General features: G+C 40.1%; 1 protein-coding gene across 4 annotated transcripts in view; it reads right to left on the bottom strand.

Moving 5' to 3' along the window:
* The window catches only part of LOC130916739 (A disintegrin and metalloproteinase with thrombospondin motifs 20), a 301,389-nt gene that overhangs the window by 195,664 nt on the left and 85,546 nt on the right, over positions 1–20,179 (bottom strand). The window lies entirely within an intron of this gene.

The following is a 20,179-nucleotide window of genomic DNA, read 5'->3' as shown; positions in this document are numbered from 1 at the left end:
TGTGCAGGTCTATTATTTGATCCCTGATGTCCTTACACAGCTCTTTGGTCTTGGCCATTGTGGAGAGGTTGGAGTTTGTTTGTTTGAGCATGTGAACAGGTGTCTTTTATACAGGTAACAAGTTCAAACAGGTGCAGTTACTTCCGGTAATGAGTGGAGGAGGGGTTCTTAAAAAAGAACTAAGAGCCGAAATATTTACTAGTTGGTAATGTATCAAATACTTATTTCATGCAGTGAAATACAAATTTATTATTTAAAAAATATACAATGTGATTTTCTGGATTTTTGTATTAGATTCCGTCCCTCACAGTTGAAGAGAACTTATGATACAAATTACAGACCTCTACATGGTTTGCAAGTGGAAAACCAGCTAAACCGGCAGTGTATCAAATACTTGTTCTCCCAACTGTAAATGGGCTACTTTAGTTTGGGCCAGCTATGACACCACTCGTGTTTTGGTAGGTGCTAATGTAACATTGAGGAACCTTTTGCTGGCTTTGTAATGCTAAAAAACAAAGGCATAAAGAATCAAAATAAAAGATAAATGGATATTCATGAAGAATTCTATGACTACACGCACATGAGCCACGCATAGTTTGGAGTCCATCTTCCTCACCAACCTCCTCAACTCTGAGTGAAGTGTCCCTTTGTCTTTTCCACGGTCAATCTTTCCAGACAGTCAGACAGAGAGAGATTGTGTGAAACTGTTAGCTCAGTGAAAAGCTCAAAAAAAAAGAAAGAAAGAACTTGTTGAGATTATTCAAGCGATGCCCCCAGCGGGCACGCGAGGCAGAGCGTGACTCCCTGGCACAATGGTCGCATAGCCCCTCGCTGCCGTGAGGCCGAGCCCCATGCCAGCGCCTGTTTCAGAGGCAGCGCCAAGCCCGCCTGTGCCCGTGCACACAGCCGGAACAGAGCTTTGTATTTTCCAGAGAAAAAAAGGGAGAAAAAAATCTCTACAGTCCAAAGCTTTCGCTAAAGCCCTTAAACAGACTCATCTCCGCAGATAGTCCTACTTCAAAGGGATTAACATGTAAGGAGAAGCTAGCAGAAATTGGCTTTAGGTCGAGATAAAAAAAAAATCAGAAGAGTGGGAGGTGAAAATATGGTCAGTGTTATAATAGCTTCGGAATCAGTGCAGATTAGCCGTACACAACCTCACCAAAAGCGCATTAGGTTCAAATCCGCCTCTCGCTGGGTCCTGAGCTGCTACTTACACCATGACAGGACAGAGGTGATTGCCCTGACTTGCACCAACACCAGGCATCAGTCACCATTAACACCAATTCCTCATACTCAAAAAAGAAGCAGTCTTCAATCACCAGCCCACTTGTCTGCATATTGGCAAAAGGCTCACAAATAAAGCAATGAACTCTGGCCAAAACGGACTAAGCACCTTGCATCCAGGTTCAACAACATATCCTTGAATACAGACCGAAATATACAACATAGACAAGTGTAACAGTACCATTTGAAAGACTCTCTATGATTATGATGTAAAACCAGGAATGGAAATTGTTCTGCTCACAATTTCAAGTTTGAGCTTTTAGTCCCGCAAAAATGTTGTCATTTAATAACAGTCATTCCTTAGCCATTTTTCTTTGAAAACCGTCCAATGTAAACACACCCTTGGTTACGATAAGCTAGATTGTCATGCTAGTAGCAGATTTTTTGTTTCATTTTTTAACAAAATCAGACTCGTCATCAGCGTGACTAAAACTTGTATGTCGATCCTACAAATTGCCTTTGGCTGTACTTGACGTGTGATGCTCTTCTGCGTTTGATCCGGTGAAGCTACGTATATTTGATTTGACGGTAACTGATAGGCCAGACAGATCCGTGCATGTCTTGGCGGCTATACTGTCAGCTAAAGTCTATAACTTTAATGGCTGCCATGTGTCAGCGCCTATTGAAGCCGACGTGTCGTCTCGGGAGTTCTCGTGACAGATTCCAGCCGAGGCTATTTTCTGGGACTGTCTACTGTCTGGGGCATTCTTAAACAGACGGCGGACCGTGAATAAAAAGGCTTTTGGCATTTTGAGTGATAGCCAAAGACTGCGTGGTTGCGTGAGTAACGGTCAAAGGTGAGTAGGGACGACAGGTGAGCGACAGGTCTTCACTGACATGGTCTGGAGCCAGTAAAACATCAGCGTCGTCGCCTAGCCGTCAACCTGAACTACGACTTGCTATTTAAATCAGTTCATTCTGTTTACGTGACTCTTCATAATGTTGGGTTTAGGAAAATATGATTCAGTGACAATTAGAGCTGGGAATCTTTGGGCACCTAACAATTCGATTAAGATGATGATTCAGAGGCTCCGATTCGATTATAAAACGATTATTGATGCACCCCCCCTCCTTTTTTTTAATTTTTTTTTTTTTTAATGTTTTGTACATTAGTTCCAAAATTGTTCAAAAATCCTCTCAGGCTAAACCAAAATACTATTTCAGTATCAAGTTAACATATAACAGTAAAACAATATACAAAAATAACAGTAAATAAAAAACTCCAGTCCCCGTTCTGTATCAGCAGCTTTATACTACATTCAATTAATTTAATGTTGTGAATCAACTGTTACAGTTTTTAAAATTGCTCCTGTTATTCCATAATTTCCCTTCCGTCTACTTTTGTCAAAGTTTTACAACTATTTAATCATTTAAAGATAGATTCAAGACAAGATTCTGCCGATTTAGGAGTATTTTAGATAAAAAGTTAATTAGGTTGACTACAACAGAGCCTTCTAGAGAGGTCTACTGCTTTAAGATGGCGGCTGTTTACTTACGCCGGAAAGTCTGTCATTTCGCATCTCTGTTCAATAATACATGTTCTAACACCGACGTCGTCTGTCATTTTGCATCTAGTTCTACATATATATGATATCTACTGTCGCCGTATGTTTGTAGCAACTAGCAACTGGGCGTTGTTTGTAGCGGCTGTCAGCCGCAGTCAGATATGATTGTTTTTTTATCTAGCGGCATGAGCTGAACATGATATTTACTCTCTGTCTGTTCCTCATTACGTCGCAAAGACCGCGCTGTGTTTTACTTCCGCATTACCTGGTATAATTCAATAATCGGAATTTGGATATTTGTGAATCGTTCTCGAATCTTCCACGGCCGAATCGCGAAAAATCTAAGAATCGGAAATTTCGCGCACCCCTAGTGACAATATGAATACGAATGTGAATAACTGATCGCTACTTTTGAAAACAGTCACTTAAGGAAATTCCAACAAATTCCAGTCCCTAAAAGTAATCATGATAAAAGCAATAAATAAGATGTCTGGACCAGACAGAACTTCTTTCTTAGGGAACCATAATGTTACTTTTGCTATAACATTGTCCAGTTTGTACAGCTACAAAAATAATTAGCTTTATAAAATACATTTTTGAGGAAAATATTGGTATATATTTTGGCACAAATTCATATATTTTTTATTTTAAAAATGTTTTTCCAGCAATTGTTCCTGATAGCATAATTTCCTAAGTCATTTTTAACTTACTGCCGCAATGTCAATTTATACTAACACACAGTGGTAACTCGAGATATGATCGCTTCGAAACACGATCATTTCGACATCTGACGTAAAATTTGACTCGCCATTTGTTTCTACATCTGACGACACACTCAAAATACGACGACATGACAGTGCCGCAGACGGAGGCACGGGGGATTTTTTTGTGAGAGAAATCAGCAAAGGTCCCAAGAAGGTTAGTGCAGGTGGTGAAACAAGGAAAAAGGTGACGCTTACCACTGAAATTAAGATGGAAACGATAGAAAAATATGAGTGTGGGATGTGCATCCGTGAACTGGCTCAACAATACGGCCATAGAATGTCTACGATCTCCACGGTCCTCATCCGACCTCCGTTCACCAGTCTTTATAAGTTAAAGTGACAATTATTATTGCGCTGACATCGCCACAGAAATCACCAACTTCGTCAGGTTTTTATCATTTATTTCAGAAATTGTGCAACACAACACGCCTAATGTCCGTTGCAGTTGACAGTGTTCTGAACAAAACATTACAAGAGAAAGTAAAATCTAAAATCCGCACCTCTCCCGCTTTCCGTCACGCAAGCGACGCGGTGCATTCAAGTGCAGCACACAGAACACGTCCGCCACAGTAGAACCTGATTCGTTACATTATTACATGAATTATTATTATTATTATTACCGTATTGGCCCGAATATAAGACTGTGTTTTTTGCATTGAAAAAAGACAAGAAAAAGTGGGGGTCGTCTTATATTCGCGGTCTAGACATTATACCCATTCACAATGCTAGATGGCGCCAGATATCACTGAAGCAATGTTCTGTCATGACAGATCTCAGCTACTCTCAAATTTAACCAGTTTGGGATTATTTTATTGCAATGATTTTCCTTATTCAGATTTGTTTCAAGACGGCAGTTACAGTTAGACTTCACTTTGATGGTTAATGCAGTTATTGCAATTTTGTTGTTTTATCACAATAGATTGGTTTATTTACATTTCAAAAACCAGAAGCCATTCATTTACGAATGTGATTGCACTTTAGTTTACATATTTAAATGTTCAGATATTAAGATTTGAATGAGGCAAAATAACATGCTTTTTCTCTCATATACTGTTATAATCATTTGTTTCAGATGTACTGTAATTATTTTCTGTATAAAAAAATAATTTGGTGTTTAAAAAGTCTTTTTTCAAACTTGAGTCTTGAAAAAGAGGTGGTTGTCTTATGATCAAGGCCATCTTATATTCGGGCCAATACAGTATTATTATTCCGGTTTTTATTAATAGTTTACTGTCCGCCGCAGTTGACGCCAACAACAAAACATTAAAAGAGAAAGTAAAATCTCTACTGCACTCACCAAGGTCAATGTCATTGCCCATGTCTTTTTGTTTATCGTAATTTCCCGAATATAACGCACACTTTTTTCCCAAAATCAAGTTGTAAAATCATGGGTGCGCATTATACATGGGTACGTGGATGGAGACAGAAATATATATTATATATATATATACCTAAAGACATTTTTTTTTTTTTTTTATTGACACGGCCATGTTGTGTTGAAGAAAATGTATGCGGCGATCCGTTGCCAACCATTACGGTACATGACGTCCAGGGGTCGCGTTAACCGAATATTTTCCGTCGTTGACCGGTTTTTTAAAACGGTGACGGAAAAAACTGAAGTCTGTCTGTCATTTTGACAGGTTGCAAATCACACCCCAGACCACAGGGTGGCGAGTGAGCATATTAATTAGCTATTGTCTCTCTTAATGCATGACGTCGTTGGCTATTCTGTCAGAATATTGTAGCGTCACCGGGGTCTGGCGGCGGCACCGTGATTGACACATCAACGCGAGGTTCTTATTGGTGCACCCGGTGTGCCAGCGCGTCATCCAATTGGTGGACTAGATTGCCGCCTGTGTATAGACCCCAATCACATGACGTCACAACTCCGCCCCCCTGACTGGAGCCGCCATATTGTCCGTCAGCTCGTCGTGTTTACACATTACCGCTATGCACATGCCTCCTATTACGGCGTGTTTTTCTGCTCGTTAACATTAATAATCAAAATGGTGAAGGCGTGTGTGGCGGTTGGTTGCAGTAACAGACAAGACAGACGGAGAGACTTGAAGTTCTACCGTATTCTGAGAGACCAGAAGAGGAGAGCGAGATGGACGGCTGTAATTCGACAAGAAATCTGGGCACCAAACGATCACCACAGACTATGTAGTAGTCATTTTATATCTGGTAAGATGCATTTAATATATATTTAGAAGATTTTGGGCTGACAACCACAATTAAGATCATTGTGTGACGTTGGTGATTGGGGTCTATATAGTTGCCTCTTTTTCTTTGGGGGTGGAGTTGTTGTTTTGTTGGTGTTGTTGGCGGTAAGCAGAGTAAAAAGGGAGAAAAATACCACGACTTCCGTGTCTAATTTTTCGCCGCCAAGCAAGCGTTACAATATTCATTAAAAATGAATGAAAACTAAATACTATTGAATATGTCATCATTATCATTTTAAAAATTTAAGTGACGGGTAAAAATAGATTATGACCGGATTTTTATGACCCTGTCAGTCAAAATGACAGACAACGAAAATGTCTAGCGCAACCTCTGATGACGTCACCATTTTTTTTCGGTAATACTTGTTTCGGTAATACCACACTGATTGGGCGAATGATTACGTCTGTGTTAAATTCTGCTTTTTTCACTCTTCATTTCGTTTTTTGAATTCATTTGAGTCAACGTTTATTGCAACTCGGCAACTCGGACCATAACAAACATAACACAACACAGAGTTCCTGTGTCCGTCAACTATATCTGTCCCTCGGGAAACTCAAACCCAAATAACAATGGTTCCTCTTGTTACGGTCCACAGCGATGCGCTTTTTCCGTTTTCCGATTTCAGTCCCCACTTTTATTTTACCGTATCAATCCATGGAAGAAACATTTATTCATTATGATGAAACGAGCAAGTTATACAGCAGCCTTTAAAAGAAAAGTCACATCTGTTTTGTTTTCTCCTAGATTCTGGTAAGTTGGAGAAGTTGAAAATCATATAATTACCGTAAATTTTGTCAGTTTATGGTAATGTTTTAAACTACCAATGTGCTATGCTTGTGCTGTGTTTCACCAGTCATTAAAATGACATTTCTGTATCTGTACACGAGCTCTGTTTTCTTGTATTCTTCTATTTATTGGTGCTAAAATTAGGGTGCGCGTTATAAACGGGTGCAATAATTTTCTATAGATTTTACAAGTAAATTTGGGGTGCGCATTACACACGGGTGTGCCTTATATTCGGGAAATTACAGTAATTTGTTTTTTTTCTAGTTTTCCCTTAAGATTAAAAATATTACTTAGGCAATTATTTTGTTCGGCTGTTACTTTTTCCTAAAATGTTTTTTTTTTTTTTTTTTACGCTTGTTGAAATTATGACTTAAATATTGTAATTTGATATTTTTCCCCTTCTGATGAATACTCCTTTATACATAACTTCTGGATCGGCCTCCCATTCTTGCCCATATGTGGCCCGACTGTTATAATAGTCCATGTCAGCTGTAACGAGTTTCTTAAATCTCAATGTTACAGGATTCCCAAGCTGCAAATGACACAAGAGAAAACAGCATGAGGCCCTTGCCAACTTTTGTCATCTATCAGAAGTATTTGGTCTGCTTCTCCAAACACATTCTTCAACAGACCACCGCCGAGCTGTATTCAACATGTCTCCAAAGCACTACTGTAAGTACACAAAGGCCTTCTGAAGGGGAGCAAAGGTCATGTCGTGTCTGTATTTTTTAAAGCCATCTTTGGCAGCAGACAAAGTGGCTCCCCTTTTTTCGTCTAGCCACTACAATCTCACTTGCGGTTTTTCCCCTTAATAGAAGGTAACCGGAGTCTCTGGCCTTGTGTGGACGCAAAGAAGTACCTACGCTCAATGTAAGGTACACTGTCCACTTAATTGGCACCCTGGGACGGGAGCGTTTCGACTCTCAGCGGGCCATTGTAAAAGAATGTTAATTAGTTCAACAATGAGATGTGTGTTTGCCATTGTCGGCCTCTCGGCATTGATACTCTTGACTCGGAACTGAGGCAGAGTCAAAGAGCAAAGCTTTGATGTGGAGGGGAAACTGCGGCAAGATCATTTGCGATGAACGACTGACCCGCGCCCACAGAAAGTGAATAATCCATTTAATGCTTTTGTTTATTGGCTTCTTGAGCTTGTTTTCGCCTGAAGTTTGGTGAAGAAGACAAGCGGGCACTGGAGTGGAAGACTGCGGGTCAGCTGGAGCCAAGCAAATGACAACATTTATGAAAGGATACACGCTGTGCAGGACTCTTGTTGTTGTTCTCGGTTCTGTGGAGAACCGCCAGGCCCATTGGGTCGACCGGCTCATTAAGAAGACAAACTACGGAGTCTAACAGTTTCTTTCAATCTAATAGAGTTGATATTGTTGGCTTCTTTAGACATCAAGCTTGTAACGAGTAACCCAAGTGACCATGGTAAAAAGTACCATTTATAAGTGCCCCGATGTGTTGACCGCAAACGCTCGGTCTTTTTTTTGTTTTTTGCATTATATCTTAAGCCAAAATCTGAATTGCCATTGAGGTCGGGATACACCGTCGTGGGGAGCGAAGTCAATGAACTTTCAGCTGTTTGTTTTACTGGACGCACCGTCAAACACACATGAAAAATGAAGATAAAAACAAAAACAGTGACAAATAAGCAAAGCATTTAACCTTGTAAAAGTGCAAAATACATATACTAAAATATTGTAAAACAACGTTGAGCTACTACATATGTACTTTTGAAAAAAGCGCATGATGAAACAGCAATTTCAGAGACACATGCAAAATGTTCACTATGATTATGACCAATATGACTCATATATGTCAAATAACCTTTTTGGGACATTAAACAAGCATGTAAAGACATGGATTTGGTATCATTTAAAAACTGTTTACACAAATTTTAGTGAGCAGAAAATTGTGTGGGACCAGTCGAAATCACCAATGCCCAAATAAAAGGAAATGGTATAATACGAAGGAAACAAGTAAAAAAAAAGGTACCGTATTTTTCGGACTATAAGTCGCAGTTTTTTTTCCATAGTTTGGCAGGGGGTGCGACTTACACTCAGGAGCGACTTATGTGTGAAATTATTAACACATTATGATATCATTTCACATGTTATTTTGGTGTTTTGGAGTGACACTGATGGTTTGGTAAACTTGTTAGCATGTTCTTTATGCTATAGTTATCTGAATAACTCTTAATAGCTATGGTCACATTCGCGTTCTGCCTTTGGCAATGTGTGTTCAATTGTATTATTGACTTTTTTATATTGAAATGCATGCTTTTAGTTTGTGGCGCTTTCACGCCCACGTGGGGGCGCACTCGCACTTGTTTACGTGGAGAAGAGCGCTAACACGCCAGAAGAAGACGGACAGCTATGCAGCTCTGAGTGAGTGGGCGAGTTAGCGAGAGAGAAACACTGCTGCGAACCTACGTTGATTGTTTCTGCTTAGAGCTGTCCCGACTAGTCGACGTTGTCGACGTCATCGATGACGTAAATGCGTCGACGGGCAAAACATACCGTCGATGGGTAATGACGGGTTTAAAAAAAAATTACATGCAGATAAAGTTTAGAACGGCGGGTGCTCGCGATGCAAGCGGTTGTTACTGGCACCCCCAAGGGGGCCACTGTTATTTCAATGTGACCGGCATGGTCAGATTGAGCAAAGAGGAAGAAAGTGGGCGAGCGAGAGAGAGGGAGCGAGATCGGTGAGGTGGGAAAGCGCCCGGGTAGTACGGAGTTCAGTGGCTGCCTCCCCCACGTTTTTGTTTTGGTCAATAAAAGTATCCATAAAGAGCCATCCGACGCCTCTCGGTGTTTTTATGCACGCCGCCGCCTTCCTGAGGAGGAAATCAGACGAACCGACGACAACGAGCCAAGTGGATCGCCGGTTCACTCTTCACTACGGCGAGGAGTTGAAAACACCGCCAATTACCAAAAAGGGCAGAATTGGTGACACGTGAAAGTGGCATAAAGCCAATAAAGCGGACCAGAATAGCCAGAGCCTGGAATTATTTCAAGGAAAATATGCAGGGTGCCACAGCGTGTAGTTTTTGCTAAACTGAGCTCGCATACCACGGTAGCACGTCGGCTATGAACGTACACTTGAAGCGCCGTCACCCAAGTATAATTTTCAAAGACAACAAGAAACAACAAGCTAGCGGATTGTAAGTCCATACAACTTTCTAACGATTTTTAAAAAAATGGAAGTTACCTTTATGTGCGTTGTATAAACGCGCATTTTTATTTAATAAAGTAATTGATATATATATATATATATATATTAGATAATTATTTTTTTTCTATTATTATCAAATTTATTAGGATCATGGAAGCTCCCACTTGGGGAAAATATATACATATATCCTGTATATACATAATATAATAAAAATATATATGGAAACAGCACTGGCCTGCTTACTGTAATCCATGACTGCACTAATGTTAGTTACTTTATATATATCACAAGTATCATTGTGCATATTCATATAGTAGTATACTATATTTAAATAAATTAATTAATGCTATATATTTAATTTTTGTTACTGTGAGTATGTGTGCCTCTCATTCAAAATAATTGTGGTAATATTTCAGTGTGCCCTCTACTTTATCTATTTTCAGGTTAAAACAAACATGTATTTATGTTATGTCTATGTATTTCTTGTTGTTGTTTGTGTATGTGTTTCTTTTCTTTCTTCTCTTGTGTTGCTTTTCTTCTGTCCCCCCCATAATCCCTTCCTGTTCGCTGCTTTGTCATAATAAAAAGGTATTTTGAATGATCACAATGGGAGTATATCAGACCCTCAATGTGAAACATTAAAACTGTTCAGACAACCCGGGCACTTAGACTTCCATTCTCTGTGTCAAACAGCTGAACAGGACAGGTTAAAAAAAAAAAAAAAATTTTAAATGAAGTGGCTGGGGAGAGGGAAGCCTGGGCTTCCCTGCTAAAGCTGCTGCCTCCGCGTCCCGACCCCGTACTAAGCAGTTGGGTGGCTGGGTGGATGGATGGACGGACGGACGGAGTGTTTCATGATTATGCTCCGTTTTCATGATAATAGAGTGATTCTGCGGAAGGTACTTTCTAGAATTATTGACTCATGGGGTCTTACCCACCTACGTTTTTGGAATCTCGATACTATAGAACACACAAGCTTGAGACGAGACACTCCAAAAGCATGCTACAATATGAAAACAAAAGAACAGAAAGCAAACATTCTGACCATTGACAATGACTGATTTGTGTACTCAGTGAGGGTCCTGTCACTCCAGGGAAGGAATAAAAGGACAACTAAACCTCCTTGAGCCAGCTGAGGTTTACCTAAGGCCAGGACAGAGAGGTGAATGTGTCAGCGTATTTTCACCAATCCATCATGTCCCTCTTCAGTCACTTTCCCTGACCAATGTAACATACTTAGTAGAGAGGCTTAGCTTTGCAAACACGCTGCCAAAAAACCTGAAGGTCACGTCAACTCATCCCTTGAGTGACATACAAAGCGGGAAGTGTGGTTAGCAACAACAAGTGGCTCCATTCACATACATGAAAGCGCAATGGGAGAGTGGGGCAGCGATTCAAGTCGGCTCGTTCAATCAAACCAACCCTCGGCGAGGGAGGGCCCTTTTTCCATGTAAATGAACCCATTGAGTAAAAAAAAAAACTTGATTCTGGGATTTGAACTAGCATGTATACACAGTGGGCACTGGGGGGGTGAATCCCATACAGTGATTATGTTGAGGGTCAGAGGCCGTAGATGTCATGTGGGCCAAGTTATGCCCCATCAAAGGCAGTCACTTCGCTCTTCCGCGGCCGCCAAACAACACAACAAAACAGGGATGAAAGACCTCTGCCACTATCACTGGGACACTAGTGTTTGGCTATTCAGTTTCTAATGTTTGCCTTCAAACTGTCCAAATTCAATTTACTGTTCCTAATGCATTCAAAGTATGGCACTGAGTGAGGGTGAGAGGCAGGTGAGAGGGGGTTTAGCATAGCAGATAAAAACAGTGAAAAAGATTTGTCTTCAAATAGTAGGTTTGAAGGAGAAAAGAATCTACCCACATCGAAGAGACCCTCATCCTTTGGGTGATGTCTATCCACTTTTGCCGGGATTCACATGCAAGCTCACAGGCGGACACGGTGGAACATCTAAAGGACGACCGCCCCGACGAGAGCTTGGAGATATGGCCGAAAATTCAGATCACCTTACTTAAAAATGTTGACATAGTGGCATGTAATCATAAGCATAAACACCTAAAAACAATAAAAAATCTATCATTCCATTCCAATTCTAAACCTTTCCTCCTGAATTCAAAAGGAGCATACAATCACCTACGACATTTTGTTTAGGTCCCTAGCATGTTCGTACAGACAAAGACGCCTTCAAAATACCCAAGCACTCAACGGTGCAGAAAAGCACGTCAAGATAAGCAAACAGGCGTCTCGATTACAGAAATAACAATCGAGGAAACACTTTTAAAAGCGCTTATCACTGACACCTCATAGTCGGTTAGCGCCTATGTTTTTGAATGCGTCAGAAACATGGACTTCCTCTGCTTTCAACACATTTTTTGCAATACAGCAACCTAACTATGGAAACCTAAGGACACACAAATGAGCCTTGTTGTCTTGTTACAAGCCATCCTATCTGGGTAAAGTGCATATCTTCCACCCCCTGCTACCCATCTCTGCTGATAAACATGTTGTTTGACTTGATAAAAGGCAGACCATTTCATCTTTGTCTGATTAAAAAAATGTTTCACTCAAGAGGACATTAAAAAGAAAGATGAGTGAGTGCATAGGCAATGACAGTTAGAGACGACGACCCCCAACCTCCTTGTAGTCTAGGCAAACCATTGTTATCCACAATTTCAAACTCCTACATAAAAAGACTTCAAAGTCCAAAAGCAGACGGACCATTCAGCTTTCACACAGCAGCTATTAATTATAATTTAAGACGAGGGTCCTCTTCACAAAAATGTAAAGTGGGAAGAGAAAAAAAAAAAGAGGCGGACTGACCCTCCCACCCAGTCCCCCACAATAACAGCTTTTATTGCTTCTCCAAAAAAGGAAGATACTGGGAAAGAAATACCCCACCAACCACCATCACCACTGTTGCTTCTTTGCCAAATCATTATGAGATGTGAAAAATCTGACTTAAAACGGAAGGGGTTTCTGCTGGGAGGGAGGAGTAATGCGGTGGTTCGAATGTGTTCCTCTGAGCACGGGTGGTTTTAGTGCGGAAATGAAATGAACTGTAAAGTAAGCTTGAGAAAGATAAACCGATAGGACCGGATATCCAGTTTTACAGGTGAGATACAGCTGTATCGATAATAAAGTTACCATTCGACAGTAATTAGCCATTAAATATTCAATGAACCGATAGTAGAGATAGAATTCGGCTATCGCGAGCACAAGAATCGGCTTCTAATGCCTAGTTCAATGCATTGCTTAATATGATAATAATTTAGCTTTTACCTCACATGCTGCGCTTGAGTCATTCACCACACAGCGCATTAGATTAAGACCGCACGCATGATATAACATGGACAAGCACAACTCACGGTCGTGGCTGCCTCAGAAGAACCGCTACTAGTCGCCGTCATTACCCGATCGTCACGGGCGTGTCATAACAACGCGAGAGCTAACAAAACCACTTTAACGCACGCTCCGTAGCGTTTTCTTCACAGCCCAAAACGAAACTAGTAGTGGCAACGAAGCAACATGCTAAAACAATGGACAGTTTGAGCACCGACGCCAGCGAAGTGCAGCGATTGATTTTCAACGCACCCAGGAAAACAAAAGTCGGACTTTGAAGTGAGGAAGGCAGCCAGATCTGTTCGCATGGGACAGAGCTAGTGTGAAGTGTGGAGCGGTACAGAGATCGTGAGTTTTTAACCCTGAAAAATAACCCACTACAATGGTGGAAAGGGCAGCACGACCCTCTGAAAATTTTTTTTTTCCACGAAACGCAGTCTACTTAAACATTAGTTGATCTTCCCCAAGAAAAAAATTTGCCCTTCAAAAAGATGTGGACAGTGATGAGGAGTAAAAAAATGTGGAAACACGGGCATAAGTGAAAGACTTTGCTGTGTATAAGGTTAAAGTAATGATTATTGACCTGTCTGTCTAAAATGCCATATTTTTATTTCCCCAATTATACCAGTGGTAAAGCATAATTTATTATTTATTAATGATAACATTGCAGGTTTAATTCTTTTTTTCTAGAGCTGCTGCATATAATTGATATTTTTTGTTTGTAAGATGTTTACGTTGAAAGTTTGCACTTAAATTAATTGCCTCTTGTGTTCAAAACACCAGGAAATACAGTAATTGAATTACTGCACTTTATTGTTGTCTGTCACTGGAGTTTTATTATCAATCCCATCCAACAAAATGATGGTCATATAGTAAGCCTTAATTTTTTTTCCTAAAAAAATAAAACATAACATTGGTATGAAATTTTGTTTAATTTTGCGATGAGAAATGTGGTCTTTTTTATATGTTTAAAATACTGTACGAACACACAACAAATGTTTACTATCGTATCGTTTTCAATCTGTATCAAACCGTATCCTTCTTAAACTATATCCAATCGTATCGAATCGCTCGGCCATAAAAATGCATCGTTTTTTAATCGAATCGTAACTTGTGTATCTAGATACATATCGAATCAGCTTCATGCCAGAGATTCCCAACCCTACTGTAAAGCAACGGACGTCATTTGGATGGCAAAGTGTTTGATGTAAGGGAAACGGCTGATATTTGTGAAATGCACAGTCAACAGTGGGACCTGCAGGTGCCTCTCCAAAGCATGCTCTATGAATTGATTTTATCACAGGAGGACACAGATTAAGTAGAGGAAACATCACAATGAAAACATTGATTGTCACTTGTAAAATGTGAGGATGCATGGTTCAAAAACAATTTAAAAAAGCATTAAATGTTAGCTTAGCCTGATGTTGTGTCTTAGATCTGAATGGTTCAGTTTTACATATGGTACTTGTATAAATGTAATGTGGGGCTCAGTGGTAGAGTAGTTGTCCCACAACACAGATGTTGTGGGTTTGATTCTCCGCCTTGATGAACTCATTTAAGAATCCTTGAGCAAGATACTGAACCCCACGTTGCTCCTGGGTCTGCGTCACCAGTAGGTGGACGGGGATGTAGTGTAAAGTGCCTTGAAGGTGGAAAGGAGGCATACAAGTACTGTATTTTTTGGACTATAAGTCGCAGTTTTTTAATAGTTTGGCTGGGGGTGTGACTTATACTCAGGAGCGACTTATGTGTGAAATTATTAACACATTATGATATCATTTCCCCTGTTATTTTGGTGTTTTGGAGTGACACTGATGGTAAATGTGTTAACATGTTTTTATGCTATAGTTATCTGAATAACTCTTAAAGAGCTATGGCCACGTTCGCGTTCTGCCTTTGGCAATGTGTGTTCAACTGTATGATTGACTTTTTTTTATTGAAATGCATGCTTTTAGTTTGTGGCGCTTTCACACCCACGTGGGGGCTCACTCGCACTTGTTTACGCGAAGAAGAGCGCTCACACGCCAGAAGAAGACTGACAGCTATGCAGCCCTGTACACAGCGTCTCTGAGCGAGTGGGCGAGAGAGAAACGGCTGCCAACCTACATTCAACGTTTATGCTTGTAAAACATCTCTACAGAGGCAACGCCTGTGTGTATCGTCTTTTCTGTTGTTGTTGTGTGTTTTCCACCCGCGATCGGACACTTAGAGCCAGTTGTGTGGTTGTTTGAACGGTGTGCTAACGCTATCGAACGCATGCTGACCGTTTGTGTCATTGCTGTAATAGCACCTAATTATCATTTATTTACGTTGATGCGATTCTGTTTGGTATTAAGGACGAAATTGATTCAGCAAATTATACGGACGTCCAGCATCGTCATTTGGGAGTTTAGCTCGCTGTATAGCCAGGACCGAGCCGTAGCGTCCTGGCGAGGACAGTATATCCGCAATTTTTTGTCGATGCACTGTACACTTATTCAGCATGTTGTTCTCTATTGTATTTTTATATTAAATTGCCTTTCAAGATGACATATCTATTCTATGTGTTGGATTTTATCGAGTAAATTTCCCCCAAAAATGCAACTTATATGTTTTTTTTCTCTTCGTTGGGCATTTTATGGCTGGTGCGACTTATACTCAGGTGCGACTTGTAGTCTGAAAAATACGATAGTATAACTCCATTGCCATTACCATGACATAAAAGACAGCTAGTGACTTCACAGTTTCAGGACAAAAGACTTCACAAAACCAAATACGCGTGGTTATTACTGGGAATCTTTGGGCACCTAACGATTCGATTACGATTACGATTCAGAGGCTCCGATTCGATTATAAAACGATTATTGATGCACCCCCCTCCCTTTTTTAAATTAAAAAAAAAAAAATTTTTAAGTTCCAAAATTGTTCAAAAATCCTCTCAGGCTAAACCAAACTACTATTTCAGTATCAAGTTAACATATAACAGTAAACAAATATACGAAAATAACAGTAAATAAAAAACTCCAGTCCCCATTCTGTATCAGCAGCTTTAAATTATTCAATTAATTTAATGTTGTGAATCAACTGTTACAGTTGTTAAAATTGCTCCTGTTATTCCATAATTTCCCTTCTGTCTACTTTTGTCAAAGTTTTAAAACTATTTCATCATTTAAAGATAGATTCAAGACAATATTCTGCCGATTTAGGAGTATTTTAGATAAAAAGTTAATGAGGTTTGCTACAACAGAGCCTTCTAGAGAGGTCTACTGCTTTAAGATGTCAGCCGCAGTCAGGTATGATTGTTTTTTTTTATCTAGCGGCATGAGTTGAACATGATATTTACACTCGGTCCGTTCCTCATTGCGTCCCAAAGACTGCGCTGACTGTGTTCTACTTCCGCTTTACCTGGTATAATTCAATAATCGGAATTTGGATATTTGTGACTCATTCTCGAATCTTCCACGGCTGAATCACGAATAATCTAAGAATCAGAAATTTCGCACGCCTCTAATTATTACTACAACATACAGGTGTAGACAATAAGTAAATTAGGAAATTTGATGTTCACTAGCCCACTATCAAAACCACTGGCCCAGGTCAATGCATCAGTTATTGATCCAAAACATCACGAAAAAGAAAAATTTGCTTGAAGAGCGGGAAGAGCCCGGTACCTGGGCGAAGCTTTCCTGTCTTCCCCTAACCGCCCTCTAGAAATCTCCCCCGGCTTGGTTGTAGTAGCAACAATTTAGAAGTCAAAGAGATGACTAAGGCAATTATGGCTAACGATTTTCAAGCATGACCGTCGTTATGACCAGATTATTTCCTCCATAGTCACATGGAAGAATCATCACGTTATATTTCATTTCATAGGTTTCATACTAGTAAACTTTTCTCTGACTTACTTGTCTGCATATATTTATCTGCACACCTCACAGTAAATCTCGTTTTTTGTCTCATCGTAGCTGAGCCAATTCTAGCGGTCTAGCCACTGGGGCTGAAACTTCCTCTCCTTTTTCTTTTCATATTGGATTTATCTTTCCCTCAACTCCTCTGTTGACTTTCTCTTTCTTGAGTGGTCTTTTTTCCCCCCGGTACTTGGCCAGTGCTGAGGGTTTCAGAAACATGTCGTCTTGTTGTATAACATGGTGGGTACTGAGATACTGACAATCAATCAGCAGCAATAATCAGATTGCGTGCGTTCACACGGGAATGAGCGAGTGGACGAGGTGTGTTCACGCACCACACAGAGCAATGGCTGGCTGCTTAGACTGTAAGGTTGTCTTTGAACGGGATAGTGTAACATCATCAAAACACGGAAACACTGGGAATTAATGTGAAATAAGATTTTTTTTTTTTTTTTTTCAAATCGACGCATTATTTTTAGTGGCTCCACCGGGCCAGTGGTTGGAGCATTCTGGTGGTTCAGACAATTTTCACAGTACGTCAGGGCCACCGGGCCATTTATATTGTCGACCTCTGACAAACTCCTACCGTACGTATTAGCTCTGGATGCTACAGTTTACCACTTCAGTGCTACTATCCACAGTCAGTAACCATGAGTGCCACAGTTAATCATGATCAGTTTAAAGTGCAAAATCTGCATCGGCCAAAGTTGGGGGACCATTTAGGATTCCACACTTCAACTAGGAACTCTAAGAGTTCTTCAACAAAGCAGAACAAGAAGCAGGCACCGTTCGTAATATTGTTTATCACAAGTGACACATGCCATCAGGCCAGTGTTTACATCGACGCCTGCCCACGGTGGCGTGTACCGCACTCCGTCGCTGACAAAGACAAGATTGGCCGGTTCACTTTGGCTCCGTGTGGCTTTCAAAGGGCTTATTTTAATCGCCACATCTGGAGGGGGGCCCTATCTGATAAGAGATGAGTTGCATTATGGGACACTTCAGAGTACAATACTAGTTCAGTTCAATTGGACCACTGCCTGGGCATCTAGAGCTACTGTACAGGTGAGTTATATGTAGTGCCTTGCCCTTTGATATGTACTTTGACTCAGTGGCCTAACAACTAATAAAAATATGACAAAGAATACAATCCAAAATACGGTCCTGTTCAATTTGAATTTTAAAATTGTTTGATTTCTGTATGCTTTAGCTCAAGTGTACTAAAATACAATCTATTTGCATGTTAAAAAAAACTGATCTGCAGGAGAAGATAAGTCAGGTCCCCCCAGGATTGATAAATCTAAATTCAAGACTTTTAAGACCTTTTTTAATGCCATTTCAAATGAAAATTAATACTTTTCTCGCACCCATTATTTAGATAATATTGAATCATATTAAAAAAATAAAGCACTGAACATCAAATTTAACCTCAATTACTAAGTGTGCTTGACAAAAGAATGCACATTTACTGAAGATACAATTAAAACACATTTAAATATAAGGTCTTTCAGATTTTTTTTCCCCAGGATAAAATGGATTTTACACTATTTTTGTAAAGCAACTTCAGAAATTACATTAGCAATACAACAGGTTTCCCTTTTAAGAGGACCTAGTCAAGGTGGTAGGTTGGTGATTGTCAAGTTGGTCACTTTAACTGGTGATTGTCAAGTTGGTCACCTTAACTGTGCTTGGGAAAATCTTGCTATTGGCAGTGAAAGTTTAAAAAACAGCCACTAAATGGCAGTAGTTTACCATTAATTACCACAAAATAAAAAAGCTACACATGACCATTTCCCTTGGTAATTGTTTTTTTCTAATCACATTACAAGAAGTATACAAAACACATGTTAATCCTTTGTTAGCTATTGAAGACACTTCTTAATCCATACTCTTATTCAATCAAGAAAAACATTTAAATATACCAGGAGGTGTTTTACTATCACCTACATTATAATTTGCCTATCACCATGCCATGTTATTCAGATCAACGTTACCCCGCACTCGTTCCAATAATAGTGTCAACCGTGTTGTGTATCTGAGGGTGATGGTGGATCTACGACTCCGGTTTATCCATGCTAAGGCTAGTGCACCTGCCAATACCCCATTTAACATGGCTAACTCTTGAGTTAAAACTACGAAATTCACATTCATTCGAAAGGCAAACCGTGCAGAAATACATTATTGCATCTAACACATTTTAATTGGAGAAATTGGCAACTTACTTTGAAATGTTAAGCAGGTCCACTGCCTTCGCATGACCCATAAACTGCGACCCAAAGTATCTATGTGACTTGGTCGCCGATCCTATACCTAACATGCTGGTCCAACTGTTTGGACTTGGTTCTCTTGTTGAGGGTTTCATCGAACATAACAACTAAGGCATCTGAGCAGTTCCTTACGTTAGCACACAGTACTGTGCGATTGCCTGCTGTTGTGATGTTGATGCTAATGATGCTAACAGCGCGCACGCACGAGGTGCATTATGATTTGTAGTGCAGTGCATCGTAAAAATTCTACGCGTCATCTTCGTTATGGATTTAAAAAAAAAAAAAAACTTTGTCACGGATATAATTTAGGTTGCACTGAGATGTTCTTCAAAATTAAACCCACGATGAAAAAATTCCAGACTTATGACATCTAATTTAATACTTTTAACACCCTTAATAATGGAAAACTAAATTCAATGCTTTTTTTTAATACTTTCAATAATCCGCGGGTACCCTGTAAGTGATAAATGATTAGAAAGTCTTTTTCAAGGCAGATAAAATTGGACATTGTGAGGCTCGGTTAGCCAACACCGATCTAACAGAGACCCTCCACATTTCTTGTCTCTGTTTACCGCACACAGGCTAAGTAGCAGAAACGCCAAAGCATATGAAGAAGGTCAGTCCAAGTTCTTTAAATTGTCATCGCACACAATGGCCACCACCGTTCAACAATGGCCCAGTTCGAGACAACAAGCCAACAAAGCAGCTTGCACACACAAGATTTATTGCATCCCTCCCACAAAGGCCGCCCACTGAGCTTCTTGCTGGGATGACAACGGCAACTGAACTCCACTCGGTCACCCTCTCTTCAAGAGCCCTTCACCACCCAAAAAGAGGTTAACCTAGCTGAAATTTGCACATTTAATTACGCAAGTGTCTGACAACAATTTTCAACATCGGCCACAATGGCTGAATAGAACTCA

Source organism: Corythoichthys intestinalis, chromosome 5 (genome assembly GCF_030265065.1).
Source record: "Corythoichthys intestinalis isolate RoL2023-P3 chromosome 5, ASM3026506v1, whole genome shotgun sequence".
NCBI lineage: Eukaryota > Metazoa > Chordata > Actinopteri > Syngnathiformes > Syngnathidae > Corythoichthys > Corythoichthys intestinalis.
The sequence above is the reverse complement of the archived record's forward strand: the minus strand, read 5'-3'. Positions and strand labels throughout refer to the sequence as shown.